Below are 7,176 nucleotides of genomic sequence, written 5' to 3'. Positions count from 1 at the left end.
GTTTTGCATTGCATGGATAATTTAATTTTTTTAAAAGAGCAACTTCCCTTATAATACAATTAATACCCTTTATTTGTAAAATGAATGCCCTTGTAAGTCATACAGTAAATTGAATGGATATAGTGGATTATTTATTTATTATTATTATTATTATTATTATTATATTTATACAAAATAAATTAATAATACATTTTAGTTTAATGTATTAATGTTTTGCATTGCATGGATAATTTAATTTTTTTAAAAGAGCAACTTCNTATTATTATTATATTTATGAAAAATAAATTAATAATACATTTTATTTTTTTTATTTTAATGTATTAATGTTTTGCATTGCATGGATAATTTAATTTTTTTAAAAGAGCAACTTCCCTTATAATACAATTAATACCCTTTATTTGTAAAATGAATGTAAGGCATACAGTTGAATGGATATAGTGGATTATTCACCTGTCAAAAAGCTGTATACATCACGTTAATATACTGCAATACATTGAATATTTCCTTACAAATGCAATTGAATACCTTGATACATTACTATTAAAAGTTAAATAAGACTAGTTTCCTTCAAATAAACACAGTAAATCATTTTTTTGTAGTTATATTTTATTAATTTTCACCGCACATGTTCAGGGAAACACATGTCATTATGGATTTGTTACATGAATATCTATTGCACTGTAGATATCTGTTTTTTTAAAAATACATGTAATGAGATGGCGTTAGACTGGCGTGGCACCAATATAAATCTCTCATTTTTTTCAATAATAGAGTTTGGCATGTTCCTTTAAAATAAGATATATCAAGACACATAATTGCGGGCACACATCATGTACAGTACTCGACACTCAAAAACCCCAGAGCAAACAAAACAGCGACCCGCTTCACTCGACGTTGATTCGTTTACAGCAGATAGCTTGATCCATTAAATTGGTTTCCTGAAGGCAAATCAAGAGCTTGCTTTGAAGGAGATTAGCTTTTATCGGACTGGCTGACGATGGCGGTTGCGAAGGAGCGATAACCGGATTCCGATAAAAAACGAGTTTGAGAATATCCGTATCAAAGCAAGGACTTGAACGGGGAGATTTGAAAAAACCGGCAACTGTTGGTAAATGCTGTAAATGCTATAAATCTTAATTCCACGCATTAGCTGGAAAAGTGTTGATACTGAAGCAAAGCCTTGTGGTGTTGAGCGTGATGACTTAGGAAAGAGCGGGATGATGAAAGCCTGATTTCACCTGCCTGCCTGCAGCGCCGCTCCTCACGAAGAAATGCAATCAGCTCTGCACAGCAACAACTATCTGTAAACAAACCCTGCAACCAACAATAACATAGACATGCTCTTTTGTACAATATGCATCTGCAAAATGATGTGTACTTACGTTTAGGCAACTAAAAGTACGTAGTTAGGGTGAAGTAAAGAACACATTTATGTTTAGGGTTGAGCTGCATTCCCATTATACGTGATTTGCTCACCGCTAGGTTTGGCGCCATGCTATGAAAACAGCCATATAAGTTTTGTTTCTATAGTTACGTCCCCTGCTAACTTGGGTTGTTGACAAAGCTGTCGTCTGAGTGGTTGCGCGTCGTAAGGTCAGCGGTAACTATGTCAAAGTTGGAGTAATATGAACTCGAGCCGTGCACAGCGCTGAAGGTTTACGAAAGTCAGGCTGCTTTGCTTTCTCCATTCAAAACACAACGGCAACAACAACAGCGCAGAGCCATTTACCCCGTCTCATGTGAATGCAGCTATAGGCTGGTTAGGGTGAGAGTTAGGGTGAGGTTAGGGTGAGGTTGAGAGTTAGGGTGAGGGTTAGGTTTTTGTGTTGGAATGGGGTTTTGGGTTCTCGGTTGAGAATAATTGCAAGGGCCTAAGGATCTGTGGATGGGTGTGTGTGTGTTTTATTTGACATAAGGTCAAATGTGTTGGTGTTTGGACCAACTCTGGAAGGTGTGTGTGTTTATGGCAGGTTGTAGGCTGAGGGGATCCTCGGCTAAAATCCTCAGAGATCAGGGATTCTGGGTCCCAGTGGGTGGAACAGCTGTTCGCTGTTTGAATCACAACGACACTTACTCAGCAGTTATTTTAACAGATAAAGGAGGTTTAACAGGACTATGTAATGAGCATGTCTATGCAACAACAGCGCAGAGCTATTTACCCCGTCTCATGTGAATGCAGCTATAGGCTGGTTAGGGTGAGGGTTAGGGTTAGGATTAGGGTTAGGGGAGGAGAATGAGCTCAAAGTCAGATGCTTTCTACCCCATCCATCATCCACCCACTGTTAATCTATGCATTTTGCAGCACTAATACTTTCTTGGAACTTCCACCAATGCCTTGTTGGCATTAGATGCAATTTTCCTCTCGTCTCAAAGTGGCTTGCCTTTGCTATTGAATCACAACGACACTTACTCAGCAGTTATTTTAACGGATAAAGGAGGTTTGACAGGACTATGTAATGAGCATGTCTATGCATCTTGAGTTGTTTTACTGCCAAAGGTGTCTAACAGCCTCTCTAACAGCCTCTACTAAATGTTTACGAGCTCGTGGCCGTTGGCTGTTGATATTTTCCCTCCCCGGTGGTGACACAAAGATGATTAATATGCATGTTGCACCTACAGAAGGTTTGTGTGTCTGGCTTAAGAAAGGACCGACACATACACAGAGTCACCTTGGGGGAAAAGATAAAACGGCAGGTAAGGAGCGAGGGATAAAGCAAATGAACAGAAGAAGCGACGTCGGGAGGATACGGTGGCTCAACATAGCTTTGTTTTTTCTTTTTGTCTTTTATTGGCACAGTGAGAAGCCAGTTTCAGTGCATTACAGAAAGCGAGCAGATCCCAGAGCAGCAACACACAACCGAGCTGAGAGAGAATCACGACACCACCTCGAGGTTTTCACAGCTGAGAACATGCCCGCTGCTCGACGGTGTAACATCAATTCTTTAATAAGGTGCATGGCGAGCAGGCTCCATTGTCTAATTAGCTATTAATGACATGTCTGCCACTGAGGAAGGCTCGGCACGGCCAGATTTATGTAACACTACTGAATGATAATTCTCAAAGCTCTGGAGAACATGCTAATCCGCTGCATAATTCATCACCGCTGAAGCCTACTTCTTCAGTCAGCTGATCAGTATTCAATCAACGTTTACTTTTTAGGATTTTAGGGCTACTTAACTCACATCTTATTTCTTCTAAACACTCAGCGTCAACTGTCTTCTTGGTCTTAATGAAGTTTGAGTTATTAAAGGAGAGGTAGCGTGATGCTAGCTATCGTTGTCGCCGCTGGTTGTGGATGCTGCTGTTCATCAGGGAAGCAACTTGTTGGAGTCTGTCGAGCCTTTTGTTTCACAGCATAGAGATACAAGTATTACCAAAAATAACCATGTTCCTGTCTATTTGCACTGATGTCCCTGCGGAAAGAGGCAAAGCAGTCGGTGGTTACACTTCACGTTCTAACTATGGCATTTAAACCCAAACAATCAAGACAAAGAGTCACTTACGTAGGCAGCAATGGTAGAAATCAGCATCTGCAGAGCAATAAAATACAGAACACACTTCACGTATCTAAGTACAAGCTTTTTTTCTCCAAGCAAACTATAAAATACAAGCTTAATATGCAGTTCCTTTTAGCTTCATCTGCCCTTATGTTTATGTTAATGTGTGTTTATTGAAATTGCTATAGCACAAAACCTTGTTCACATCTTTATGAATTGTCGGGTTGACAGATATTGGACGTCAGTTAGCTATTTGTCCCTCTCCCCGGGTCGTGTTTAATTAAAAATGGGCAAAGCTGCGAACAAGGCTTAATGACGATGTCTGATACCATCGAATAAAAAGATGAGAGGTACTGCCTCGTCTGAGAAGGAGGTGCTGAGACACAGTGATGATCCGAGAATGAGCTTTTGCCCATCTTTCTACTTCCTGTCAAAAAGCTGACACTTCCTCCCAGCGATGTTGTTCGACTCAGCCGCAATAATCATATAGCGCCAAGTCTGCCTCAAAATTGTGCTTAGGAGTTAATGTCCAAGAAGTGTTAAGGCTTTTCAAATCTCAATACCAGACATTTTTCTACGTACTAATGAGCTATACCAATGAAGTCTAACAAGATGAATGATAAGATTTAAGAGCGGTATTAAAGGTTTATATATTCACAAATAAGCACAGTCAAGTCGATTTCAAATAAAGTTGAGAAATGGTAAAAATAATTGGCCTGGTATTGGTGTTTTTGCCCAACTCATACGATATGTTTTCAGTCAGAGAGGAAAGGTTCGCAAAGCACCTAACTACGGTTGATCGAACTTGCAAGATATGTCCATTTCTGAACTTCTAGTTACTTTACTATGATAATGAATGTGTTTCCCAGTTCGGATCTTATTAAAACAGCTGCTGATATGTTGCTTTATGCAAAAAATACAGACTTTTCTGGAATCTTTCTCTATAAATTGATATGGAAAAAGGATTTTCACGGTCCAACACAACCATGTACTTCAATGCTCTGCGAACCTAACCTCCTAACAGAGGCTCCTTGTATTCCTGTCATTGGGAGCCAGTAAGGATGAGGGGTTAGCATTAGCGGTAGCTGCAGTTAATGGAGCCACAGGGTAGCCATGGCTAGCAGGAGCGACGGGCCCAAGGTGGAGGCCAGGGAGGCGGCCAGGAGCCTGCCGTCGTTCACCAGCCTGAAGGAGATGACCTCCACCTTGAATCCGTCTTCGGTGGCCATGCAGCGGAAGACGCCATCCTTCAGGGGCGTTCTGACAGCCGGACCCAGCACGCAGAAATCCCCGGAGAAGAGGCAGGGATAGTTCTTGACACAGTTGTCTTTCTCCCAGCGGTACGTAGCGTGGAAGGAGCGCACCGGGCACGGGAGAAAGATGGAGGTGTTGGACACCACCAGCACCTCTCTGGGAGAAGTGCGACGCTGCTTCAGAGCTGTAGGGACGGAAACATTTAGATTTTTTAATATATTCTTTATCCTTTCTTAATGCAAGTGTAAATGTTTATTGTACCGTCAATCACCAATAAGCTGTACGAATTGTTCAGTTGTTTTTTTAATATATATTTCTCCAAGATATCAGCTAGTGATTAAGAGCTGTCAACGTTTTAGCATTAACGCTCGCAATAATCTGGAAACTTTAAAGCATTAAAACAACATGGAGTTGAAATATATATAATACTAGTATTTTAAACTTGTGATCAATAATGATTAATCACAGAAAATGATTGGGAGGATGGTGTGATGCGATTAGAATTTTGTATCGAATGAGAGCACTAAATAAAACACTCTGCTTCTCATCTTTAAGTTTTTCTTTTTTTTTTTTTTTTTTAACCTTTATTTAACCAGATAAAAGNTGAGCCGCTCCTCCTTCGCGTGGAAAGGAGCCAGTTGAGGTGGTTCGGGCACCTAGTTAGGATGCCACCTGGGCGCCTTCCTAAGGAGGTGTTCCAGGCACGTCCAGCTGGGAAGAGACCAAGGGGTAGACCTAGAACCAGATGGAGGGATTATATCTCTTCGCTGGCCTGGGAGCGCCTTGGGATCCCCCAGTCAGAGCTGGTTGATGTGGCCAGGGAAAAGAAAGTTTGGGGCTCTCTGCTGGAACTGCTACCTCCGCGACCCGACCACGGATAAGCGGGAGAAGATGGATGGATTTAGCATTTTCGTAAACGCTGTGTGAGCACTGGCTGATCTTAGGCATGAATCTGGAAAGAAAAACACTTCATGATGTGACTGACATTCATTGACAGGGAGGTGATGACACTTGCTTTAATTATCAAGACACTGCAGTTCAACGAAAAACATGACATTCACAAAAGGCTGCACGTGGAGTTAACACTGTGTTACACTTGGTGAACAAATTACCTTGGCTTTAATTAATGTCGTGCATTTCCAATTTTAGGAGCGACTGTGAAAATCAATCATGCGCTGTAATTAGCCTCTTACTCCTTTGCTGCGTCCGCCCTGACATTGTTGAATGATTTGTCTCTGCGTGTTTTCATTTGCGGGGAACAGTAGGTTGATGTGGAGGTTCATAAGCCGTCTGTGAAACTATGTACTGCTGCTGATTTGTCCTCTCTGTTATTTTCCAACAGGACACTTATTCAGAATCTGGATCAGTCAAACTCTTCGGTTTGTGGGGAAGCTGCTGGTGAGCCCTTATCACTCTCTCTCTTTGTATCTTAATTAATCCAAAATAAGAATCTTTCTGCAGCAGCTTCAGTAAAAAGATGATTATCATATAATTGAGTCCACAAACCTGCTGGCTGAGATTTCTATTTGTTTTACATGATGGCTTGCTATGCCTAAAAGCCCAAAACCCAGGTGAACCTCAATGACTCATCTCTGTGGGGACAGCTATCTCCAACATGGTCTGATTTGAGCAAGGCATGTGTTTCTAGATCTGTCGCTGATGCTACATGCCCTGCCTGTGACAGTGACATGTGTTTTTATCCAGAAAATATAGCTTTTTGCACCCTATAGGACTCATCATTGCAAACTGTATAGCCTAACTGAATGGTCCTCACTTAGTATGCGTAAGATTGGTTTTTATTAATGTATAAAGCCATTTTAGGAAAGCTTCCCCTCTACATATGTGTCAGATTTGCTCCAGTTTGTGAATCTTACAACCTCGGACCCAGTGCCTGGATACGGGTCCAGGTTCCTGCTGTGCGGACTGAGGCTGGGAAAAGGAGTCTTTTTTATTATGGTCCTTGGTCTTGGAGTGACCTTCAATCACGCCTCAAACTGACGGCACTTGTCTCTATAGCATGTTTTAAGTTGAAGTTGTCTGAGGTCCTTACCACCAGCTGCTCTTCAGTAATAAGTAGTGCCTTTCTTACTGTCCTAATGTGCTCAATGTAGTGACTGCTATTTGTCTTTTGTTTTCTTAGTTATGTTCTCTGTATTTTATGTTTGTGTTATGTGTAACGTTGTTGCCTTCTTGGCCAGGTCAGCATTGCAAATGAGATTCTATCTCAATGCTTTTATCTGGTTAAATAAAGGTTAAAAAAAAAAAAAAAAAAANCAGGACCGTTTGAGGCATATGATAGCTATGTGATGAACATGATGATTCAGAGCCTGTGTAAGCAATAAACATGACAGGCATATGTCTCTCTCCATAGAGGCTGAATCATCATGTTCATCACATAGCTATCATATGCCTCAAACGGTCCTGA

General features: G+C 41.0%; 1 long non-coding RNA gene across 1 annotated transcript; it reads right to left on the bottom strand.

Annotated features, from left to right (window-relative positions):
* Positions 1-763: 763 nt before the first annotated feature.
* On the bottom strand, positions 764-4,935 carry LOC104947072 (uncharacterized). The gene is made up of 2 exons (XR_798519.1): positions 2,465-4,935; positions 764-2,128 (listed from the first exon to the last, which is right to left on the bottom strand). It is a non-coding gene; the product is annotated as an uncharacterized lncRNA (long non-coding RNA).
* Positions 4,936-7,176: the final 2,241 nt, after the last annotated feature.

The sequence above is a fragment of the Notothenia coriiceps genome, unplaced genomic scaffold (genome assembly GCF_000735185.1).
Source record: "Notothenia coriiceps isolate Sejong01 unplaced genomic scaffold, NC01 NC01_scaffold00011854, whole genome shotgun sequence".
Taxonomy (NCBI): domain Eukaryota; kingdom Metazoa; phylum Chordata; class Actinopteri; order Perciformes; family Nototheniidae; genus Notothenia; species Notothenia coriiceps.
The sequence above is the reverse complement of the archived record's forward strand: the minus strand, read 5'-3'. Positions and strand labels throughout refer to the sequence as shown.